General features: G+C 45.6%; 1 pseudogene; it reads left to right on the forward strand.

Annotated features, from left to right (window-relative positions):
- LOC129825767 (thioredoxin reductase 2, mitochondrial-like) overlaps positions 1-11002 on the forward strand; it is a 53983-nt pseudogene that overhangs the window by 17363 nt on the left and 25618 nt on the right.

Genomic DNA, 11002 nt, shown 5'->3' on the forward strand with positions numbered 1-11002 from the left:
TTGCTGGCGGTAATGGCAGACCATGGCCTTAACCCTAACTGCTCTAGGGTTGCTGACGGTAATGGCAGACCATGGCCTTAACCCTAACTGCTCTAGGGTTGCTGGCGGTAATGGCAGACCATGGCCTTAACCCTAACTGCTCTAGGGTTGCTGACGGTAATGGCAGACCCTGGCCTTAACCCTAACTGCTCTAGGGTTGCTGACGGTAATGGCAGACCATGGCCTTAACCCTAACTGCTCTAGGGTTGCTGGCGGTAATGGCAGACCATGGCCTTAACCCTAACTGCTCTAGGGTTGCTGGCGGTAATGGCAGACCATGGCCTTAACCCTAACTGCTCTAGGGTTGCTGACGGTAATGGCAGACCCTGGCCTTAACCCTAACTGCTCTAGGGTTGCTGACGGTAATGGCAGACCCTGGCCTTAACCCTAACTGCTCTAGGGTTGCTGGCGGTAATGGCAGACCATGGCCTTAACCCTAACTGCTCTAGGGTTGCTGACGGTAATGGCAGACCATGGCCTTAACCCTAACTGCTCTAGGGTTGCTGGCGGTAATGGCAGACCATGGCCTTAACCCTAACTGCTCTAGGGTTGCTGACGGTAATGGCAGACCATGGCCTTAACCCTAACTGCTCTAGGGTTGCTGACGGTAATGGCAGACCATGGCCTTAACCCTAACTGCTCTAGGGTTGCTGGCGGTAATGGCAGACCATGGCCTTAACCCTAACTGCTCTAGGGTTGCTGGCGGTAATGGCAGACCCTGGCCTTAACCCTAACTGCTCTAGGGTTGCTGGCGGTAATGGCAGACCATGGCCTTAACCCTAACTGCTCTAGGGTTGCTGACGGTAATGGCAGACCATGGCCTTAACCCTAACTGCTCTAGGGTTGCTGGCGGTAATGGCAGACCATGGCCTTAACCCTAACTGCTCTAGGGTTGCTGGCGGTAATGGCAGACCCTGGCCTTAACCCTAACTGCACTAGGGTTGCTGGCGGTATTGGCAGACCATGGCCTTAACCCTAACTGCTCTAGGGTTGCTGACGGTAATGGCAGACCATGGCCTTAACCCTAACTGCTCTAGGGTTGCTGGCGGTAATGGCAGACCATGGCCTTAACCCTAACTGCTCTAGGGTTGCTGACGGTAATGGCAGACCATGGCCTTAACCCTAACTGCTCTAGGGTTGCTGGCGGTAATGGCAGACCATGGCCTTAACCCTAACTGCTCTAGGGTTGCTGGCGGTAATGGCAGACCATGGCCTTAACCCTAACTGCTCTAGGGTTGCTGACGGTAATGGCAGACCATGGCCTTAACCCTAACTGCTCTAGGGTTGCTGACGGTAATGGCAGACCATGGCCTTAACCCTAACTGCTCTAGGGTTGCTGGCGGTAATGGCAGACCATGGCCTTAACCCTAACTGCTCTAGGGTTGCTGACGGTAATGGCAGACCCTGGCCTTAACCCTAACTGCTCTAGGGTTGCTGACGGTAATGGCAGACCATGGCCTTAACCCTAACTGCTCTAGGGTTGCTGGCGGTAATGGCAGACCATGGCCTTAACCCTAACTGCTCTAGGGTTGCTGACGGTAATGGCAGACCCTGGCCTTAACCCTAACTGCTCTAGGGTTGCTGACGGTAATGGCAGACCCTGGCCTTAACCCTAACTGCTCTAGGGTTGCTGGCGGTAATGGCAGACCATGGCCTTAACCCTAACTGCTCTAGGGTTGCTGACGGTAATGGCAGACCATGGCCTTAACCCTAACTGCTCTAGGGTTGCTGGCGGTAATGGCAGACCATGGCCTTAACCCTAACTGCTCTAGGGTTGCTGACGGTAATGGCAGACCATGGCCTTAACCCTAACTGCTCTAGGGTTGCTGACGGTAATGGCAGACCATGGCCTTAACCCTAACTGCTCTAGGGTTGCTGGCGGTAATGGCAGACCATGGCCTTAACCCTAACTGCTCTAGGGTTGCTGGCGGTAATGGCAGACCCTGGCCTTAACCCTAACTGCTCTAGGGTTGCTGGCGGTAATGGCAGACCATGGCCTTAACCCTAACTGCTCTAGGGTTGCTGACGGTAATGGCAGACCATGGCCTTAACCCTAACTGCTCTAGGGTTGCTGGCGGTAATGGCAGACCATGGCCTTAACCCTAACTGCTCTAGGGTTGCTGACGGTAATGGCAGACCCTGGCCTTAACCCTAACTGCTCTAGGGTTGCTGGCGGTAATGGCAGACCATGGCCTTAACCCTAACTGCTCTAGGGTTGCTGACGGTAATGGCAGACCATGGCCTTAACCCTAACTGCTCTAGGGTTGCTGGCGGTAATGGCAGACCATGGCCTTAACCCTAACTGCTCTAGGGTTGCTGACGGTAATGGCAGACCATGGCCTTAACCCTAACTGCTCTAGGGTTGCTGGCGGTGATGGCAGACCATGGCCTTAACCCTAACTGCTCTAGGGTTGCTGGCGGTAATGGCAGACCATGGCCTTAACCCTAACTGCTCTAGGGTTGCTGACGGTAATGGCAGACCATGGCCTTAACCCTAACTGCTCTAGGGTTGCTGACGGTAATGGCAGACCATGGCCTTAACCCTAACTGCTCTTGGGTTGCTGACGGTAATGGCAGACCCTGGCCTTAACCCTAACTGCTCTAGGGTTGCTGACGGTAATGGCAGACCATGGCCTTAACCCTAACTGCTCTAGGGTTGCTGACGGTAATGGCAGACCATGGCCTTAACCCTAACTGCTCTAGGGTTGCTGACGGTAATGGCAGACCCTGGCCTTAACCCTAACTGCTCTAGGGTTGCTGACGGTAATGGCAGACCATGGCCTTAACCCTAACTGCTCTAGGGTTGCTGACGGTAATGGCAGACCCTGGCCTTAACCCTAACTGCTCTAGGGTTGCTGACGGTAATGGCAGACCCTGGCCTTAACCCTAACTGCTCTAGGGTTGCTGACGGTAATGGCAGACCCTGGCCGGGCTCCCACTCTCCGAGGACGTCTCAGGAAGAGTTGGGATATGCAAAAAACACATTTCCAATAGGAGAAACATAAGCACCCACCAAAATGATGTAATCAAATCAAGCTTTATTTATACAGCACATTTCAGATATGGAATGCGACGCAATGTGCTTCATAGAAATACAAGCTGAAATAATTTCTGCACAACAAACATAAGATAAAAAAAAACAAAAGAATAACACAAACTGAACAACTAACTATGGAAAGCAAAGCTAAACAGATGTTTAAATATGTCCACAGTTTCAGCCCCCCTCAGGTTTTCTGGAAGGCTATTCCAGAGGCTTGGGTTATAATAATTAAAGGCTGCCTCTCCATGCCTCTTGGTCCTAGGTTTTTGGATAGTTGAAAGGCCAGTGCCAGAGGACCTGAGGGACCTACCGGGTACATAACTTAAAAGCATGTCTGACATGTATTGGGGTGCACATTCATGGATTGATTTAAAAACCAATAGAAGAAACTTCAAATGAATTCTAAAACTAACAGGCAGCCAGTGGAGATACATTAAAAGCGGTGTAATGTGTGCTCTCCGTCTGGTCTTGCTCAGTACCCGTGCTGCAGCATTCTGTATGTTTTGCAGTTGACCAATGGCTTTCTTGGGTAGACCAGACAGGAGAGCATCACAGTAGTCAAGCCTGCTTGTAATAAAAGCATGGGTAGTCTCTCTGTATCAGCCCAAGAGAGATGGCTGCACCTTGGTAATGTTCCTCAGGTAGTAAAAAGCTATTTTGGTCACATTCCTGTGTGATTTGAAATTTTGCTCAGAATCTAAAATAACACCTTGGTTTTTTTACCTGGTATTTTATTATCTTTATTGCCTGTCATTTAAAATGTGCAGCCCAGATTTTATCTCTGCTTTGGCTCCAACAATGAGTGCCTCAGTCTTGTCTTGGTTTAGCTGGAGGAAGTTGTGAGCCATCAAAGTATTTAAGTCACTGATATAGTGTAATAATTGATCAGTGAAGCTAAAATTCTCTGGTGACATGTAAAGCTGTGTATCATCTGCATAGCAGTGAACATCGATGCTCTGCTTTCTGATAACTCAGTGTTACGTTCCCCAGTTTCTGTGTTCTGTTTTGTATTTGAGTGTGTGTTTCAGGAGATGGCTTCCTGAAGTACTCCCCAACCAGCTGATTGGTCAACCCCAGGCTAATTGGTGATTGGAGCTGACCCCGCCCCCTCGTCAAGAAGCAGCTGACACTAATCACCATTGCCACCTGAAGATAAAAGCCAGTGTTCTGCCCCAGGAGTTTTGGAGAGAGAGGAGATGAGATTTGGAGTAGAGATTTGGAGATTGAGAGAGAAAAATTAGATTGTGATATAGTGTGGGTTGTGTATCAGAAAGTGTGGTATGTAATGTTGTTGTTGGTAGCAGTTTTTCTATGTCCTGTGTTTGTGAGTGTTTGTGAAATCATTAATAATTACTCTGTTTCATTTGTTCCCAGGGGGGAAGGAGAAGGCACTTTGGGAGTGCTTCGGCAAGAGGCCCGCGGGCATACATATACCCGTAGTATATTTACTGTCTAGGCACACTAGGTAAGACCTGGGCGGACCACCCCCTGTATTTTGGTTAGGGCACCAGACGGTGCTAAGTTAGGTAAGTTAAGTGGGTAGGCAGGTTAGATAGGAGAGGGGGAACTTTGATATTTACTTTCTTTGCTTTGGTTCTGTCCAGACCCTTTTCCCCATATTACCGTGTAAGAAAATAAATTCTAATAACGGTAAATTCTGCTTTTGTGTCATCCTTACTCGCACCTACAGTCCATACCTCTTGCACTTCAGGGAGTTGAGTTGTAGCAGGGAGTTGCGTTCCCTCTTCTCAGAGGCGTGCGTAACAGGGTAACATGCATAAAGGGTAACATGCATAAACTGAACAGTACCGGACCCAAAATCGAACCTTGTGGAACGCCACGTGATATGTATGTTCTCTGAGTTATGTTCATCAAGGGCGACAAACTCTCTTGACCAGTTAAATAGGCCCTAAACCAATTTAGAAGTGGACCGAAGAGGCCAACCCACCTCTCCAGTCTGTCCAGAAGGACACCATGGTCAACAGTGTCGAATGCAGCAATTAAATCTAAAAGTACAAGGACAGAGAGCTGTTTGGCATCTGTGTTGGCTCTAAGATCATTTACCACTTCAACTAAGGCTGTCTCTGTGCTGTGGTGTGCACGAAAACCAGATTGGAATTTTTCAAAAGTACAGTTGGCACTTAAAAAATTATTCAATGGTTTGAACACCATTTTTTCAAGAATTTTGTTTAGGAATGGACGGTTAGAGATTGGCTGAAAATTGCTAGGAGTTGAATAATCCAGATGACTTTTCTTCAGAATGTGATTCACCATAAGTTTTTAGTGCAGTGGGGAAAGGGCCTGTGAACAGGGAGTGATTAACAATAACCTGCAGTTCTTTAGATATGGAATTAAAAACAGTTTTTAAGAAAATGTAGTTCTTATCTCTGAAATATGACAAAAACTTATCACATGTAGATGTGGAGGAAAGTTCACAGGTTGCGGGGGTAGGATTTATCATGCCATCAATGGTCGAGAAGAGCACTCAAATTATTTTTGATTTAATAAGTGATGAAGTTAGAAAAGCCAGACTGGCAAATTTTTCTAATTGACTTGTTATATATCCCACGTTACTCTCTCAGAATATCATCATCGCCCTGCAACGACTCCACTTCTGCTCTGCCTTTCTGCAATTTCTCTTTAATTGATTAGTTTCCTCACTCATCCAAATTTCTCTGTTTTGATTATTTTTCAACTTTACTGGATCAATGGCATCAATGGTTGCCTTTTAATTTGCTATTAAAGTTATCAACTAAATCATCATAAGAGGAAGGCAGAATAGGTGGCGGAGTATTGTTCATACCCTCATTAAAATCTGTATCAACTTCAGAGGTAAGATAGTGTTTCTTAATAATGCATTCAGTATTACCCTGTGCTATGGGCAACAAGGTAGTTAAAAATACACAGCGGTGATCAGATAAAACAACGTCAACAATAGAGGATATGTCATTAGGAAGACACTTGGTAATAACCAGGTCCAGAGTACGGCCGTGGTTATGGGTGCACCCAGTAACATGTTGGATAAAGTCCATAGAGCTCAAAAGATTCATACATTCAATGGCCTTTGTCAGTCTCTTTGTCAACATGAATATTAAATAAATTATTAGTATTATTATTGGTTCTAAGAGGAATATCATTTTTTTTACGTCTGATTACAACCTTACATTACTACCTTACAGTGTAGGCTACAGTCTGTGGGCTTTACCCTGGTGTTCTCATGCAGGGCAGTGAGTACATCCTCTCCTTTGAAGTGTGGCTGTCTGACTGTGGGAGTTATGAGCGGGCCTCTCTCCACTTCCCCAATGTGCCCTTTACACTACAGGTCAGACTGGGTCTGTGCCCTCAGTGGAGCTATGAAAGACTGTGGGTATGTCATGATTCTCCACCCTTTTCTCAGTGTGCACCTGCATTCTTCCCGTCATGGATTTAACAATGGTGGAAACTAGTGATGCACAGATTAAGTTTTTAGCCGATATCGATATCCGATATCTGCTATTTAAAAATGATGCGGCCTTAAGCATTCTAGTACAGTTAACACACAAACACATGGACGCAGCCGTCTAAGGCACTGCATCTCAGTGCGAGAGGCGTCACTACAGTCCCTGGTTCGAATCCAGGCTGTATCACATCCGGCTGTGATTGGGAGTCCCATAGGGCGGCACACAATTTGCCCAGCGTCGTTAACTGACTTAAATAAAGGTTACACACACACCACACTGATCAAAAAGTGGGTCCCCATTACCAGTAAAACATAATCAAAACCTATTTCTTTCACTTACTTGCAGTTTCGTTGTTCATTTGTTCAGTCATTTCATTCTCAACCAGGATTCTCATACTATGGAACGGCGTTTGGGTCTTTGCATGTCAAATAACACTATTTGACGTGTCAAATTAGCTTGTTGACCAATCAGGACCTGAATATGACTGCACATCACAATAATTTAACGCATTCATAAAAATGTTTACGTAGTTATTACACATTGATTACACTATCACTCGTATTTCATATGTCACAATGATTCATTGATACGCATGCTATGATGCTGGTAAAGTTGTCTCGCCCACCTACAGTGCTGGTCAGAAAAGAAAGCTAGCTAGCTCATGGATGCAAACAATGTTCTTCCCCAAAAACATAGCTAAACAACAATCTGTTTCAGTAGCTATAGTTAGCTAGCTAACTATATAGCTAGGTATCGTCATCTAAAATAACCCTAATTTATAACACAGTTCTTATTTGATTAATGGTGGTCGAACCCATCAATGTGAAGCTAGCCATAATAAGGATTAGCCACAATAGTGGACTTTGCGGCTAGCATTTAAAATTAAAGTATGTAAAAGACAGTGATACAAATAGTAGAATTATAACATAATTGAATAATACAACCAGGCTGGTTGTATTGGTGCTAGCTAGGTACCAAGCTAAAGCTAGCTACCCCTGAAGTTGCGGTCGAACAAATAATTCTTTATTACCTACGCGGTATTGTAAACACATCGTTCATGGCCGGTGTTTGCAGACTTTTTTGTACAGCTTTGACAGTGCTACTGACAGTAGTGGTGGCACTTGCAAATTCAGAACACACAACATTCTATAATTGTTACGTTCCCCAGTTTCTGTGTTCTGTTTTGTATTTGAGTGTGTGTTTCAGGAGATGGCTTCCTGAAGTACTCCCCAACCAGCTGATTGGTCAACCCCAGGCTAATTGGTGATTGGAGCTGACCTCGCCCCCTCGTCAAGAAGCAGCTGACTCTAATCACCATTGCCACCTGAAGATAAAAGCCAGTGTTCTGCCCAAGAAGGAGAGAGAGAAGAGAAGAGGAGAGAGATGAGATAAGGATTAGAGATTTGGAGATTGAGAGAGAAAAATTAGATTGTGATATAGTGTGGGTTGGGTATCAGAAAGTGTGGTATGTAATGTTGTTGTTGGTAGCAGTTTTTCTATGTCCTGTGTTTGTGAGTGTTTGTGAAATCATTAATAATTACTCTGTTTCATTTGTTCCCAGGGGGGAAGGAGAAGGCACTTTGGGAGTGTTTAGGCAAGAGGCCCGCGGGCATACATATACCCGTAGTATATTTACTGTCTAGACACACTAGGTAAGACCTGGGCGGACCACCCCCTGTATTTTGGTTAGGGCACCAGACGGTGCTAAGTTAGGTAAGTTAAGTGGGTAGGCAGGTTAGATAGGAGAGGGGGAACTTTGATATTTACTTTCTTTGCTTTGGTTCCGTCCAGCCCCTTTTCCCCATATTACCGTGTAAGAAAATAAATCCAAGTAAACGGTAAAATCTGCTTTTGTGTCATCCTTGCTCGCACCTACAGTCCATACCTCTTGCACTTCAGAGAGTTGAGTTATAGCAGGGAGTTGCGTTCCCTCTTCTCAGAGGCGTGCGTAACAATAATAGACCTGTGTTATTTGACGTGTCAAATTAAAAGCTTATTTAACGCGTCAAATAGTGTTTGACATGTATCTTTTTTGACACGCGAAGACCCAAATGGCGTTCCATAGTATGTCGTGAAGCTAATAGCAGTGACGCTATTACTGTGTAACACCGGTAGGGCAACATACCAGTTGGCTCAAGCCAACATCACCCACGACAGAGAACTGTTGATTGTCAAGGGCAATGAATTTTATTATCTTGGTGTTAATGGACTTTGCCTTTGAGTTGTCTCGCTGAAATTTTGTTACTCTTTCAAATGACTGCTCAACATGTTGACTGCTCGAGCCACACAGCAGACATTGTGGGCTAGGTGAGGAATGCTGTGTTTCACGTGTAGCGCAAAAATTTACGTTGCGTCATTACATCATGTACCTACGTTAAATAGGTATGCACATCAGCTTTGACATCGGTTTTGCATATCGTCGTTAAACTAGACATTGGGCCGATACCGATGTTGGCATTTTTAGCTAATATCGGCCGATTCTGATATGTTCACCAATATATTGTGCATCCCTAGTGGAGACTCCCTCTAACCAATGATTACACTTGCAGTGATTCATGCTTTTAAATTAACTGATGGGAAGTGTGCAAGTGCAAACTTTAGGGAAAGGGTGGAGAATCAGAACTCAGAAAGTGAGCTTCTCTGAGGGAGGGAGTCGTGGCTGTTGGTGGTGGTGGTGGGACTGCCTGTTCCAGTCCTCTAGCTATAGCTAGGCTACATCCTTCTCCATGCACAGCTTCTACAGCCTGACCTTCCTCAGGGCCACACCTTGGCCAGTTGGCCAATAGCACAGATGCGGAAACAGCCTATTTCCTCTAGGTGTACCATGTTACTTTTCTCTCCTACTTATGTCTGTTGCCCCCAACACCTTTTCTTTCTCAAATTGAGGGACACCGAAAGAGGTTGAAGTCTGTATGATGGTGTCAGGGGTTGGTATATGCCTCCATATGAACTGAAGTGCTAAGATGTGAAGCCTCAGAGTCTCCTCACACTCTGACAAACAGAAAAGTATCTCTGAGCCAAAGTACAGAATCTCATTCAATCATATCTCTTATTCTCATTTTAGGCCTTTGAACAGAATGCCTTCTCAGAAACCCCTTTTTCTAGACAAAATAATACATTTCCCAAAAAGTCATTATTTCTGACTTCCTTCTCTTGTCTTTGTTCACTTGATCGATTTGATAAACCGCCATGTATAGTAGTTGGTCTCATTTCAAGTCGTGCCAGAAAACTTGTTGTGGCTAATTAGCTGGTGGGTTCTTGAGATTTCCTCTGTGTGCCACAATAGTCTTTGTTCAGCGTGGTCCTATCAGGCCTGCCTGTCATTGGCTCTCATTGCCCATTATGTGTGGCTCCACACTCACTGAAGGCTCTTATCAGGAGAACCTCTGTTGTTCTGTCTCACCACACAATGGATCAGTGGCGCTCCAACAGTCTCCAATCATAGACGGAGAAACCTAGAAAGGCAGGAAATGCCAGACTAGAGTGGCTCTTGTAGTCTACTCTATACATAGAGAGAGCAGAGTGGACACTAGTCTAGGATAGCCCACCTGACTCCAGTCTCAGTGGTGGTTGGTAGAACTGTGCTGTGATACCAAAGACCTCCTAAGAACAACCTTTTTTGTAAATGCACCTTGCTATAGTGTCTATGGAGACGGACGGCAAGATGAGCGAGCATCGACAGCATCAGTCAACTGTCCTGCAGGAAGTGGGAGAAATAACACCCAGGGCTCCATGTGGCTGATGGGATCCTCCCTATCCCCCGCCTGCTCATTATTCACTCCCCGCCAAAAGACAAGCCACCCTCCCTTGCTCCCTCTCTCCTAGCTTTTCATGTGTTTTCTTTTCTAATTCCTGGATAAGATCTCTCTCTGTTGGATGAAGAGTAGCAGGACCTGCCTTAAACGTAAACCCGCTAGCATGCCAACTGAATGGTATGTGTTATGAACACTGAGCAGTCAGAGTTTTTCTAAGAATCCAAGATTCCTGTACCCTCCCCTCTTTATCAATGTGTAATGTAATATTAAGTGTCTGACTGTTTTCCTCTGCTTGACCATAGGCAGAGCTCCTGAAACCAAAACTCTCAACCTGGAGAAAGTTGGCTTTAAGCTCAGGAAGGAGTCTGGGAAAATAATTGTGGCTGCCGACGAATCCACATCTGTGCCGAACATCTACGCTTTCGGTAGGTAGGTATTGATCATGTCCGTCATCCTAACAGTGTACTCACCCAGCCTTACAATGCCAACATGAACCTCTTCAGGAATGTATGGACATCTGAAATAAAACCTACAGTTGCCCAAATAAGCCTACCAAGGTGACGCTGTAGGAAAGAAACCTACGGTGTGCAAGAAGTTGAAGTGGTACTGTAGTTCACTCTTCAATCCCAAATGAATGCGCTAGATGGGCACCATATCATTTTAGATGTTGCTTGTTTTTAAATTTGAGATTTAGTCATGAAGCTGGATCTATACAAATGATTTTTGTG

Source organism: Salvelinus fontinalis, chromosome 28 (genome assembly GCF_029448725.1).
Source record: "Salvelinus fontinalis isolate EN_2023a chromosome 28, ASM2944872v1, whole genome shotgun sequence".
NCBI classification, from domain to species: domain Eukaryota; kingdom Metazoa; phylum Chordata; class Actinopteri; order Salmoniformes; family Salmonidae; genus Salvelinus; species Salvelinus fontinalis.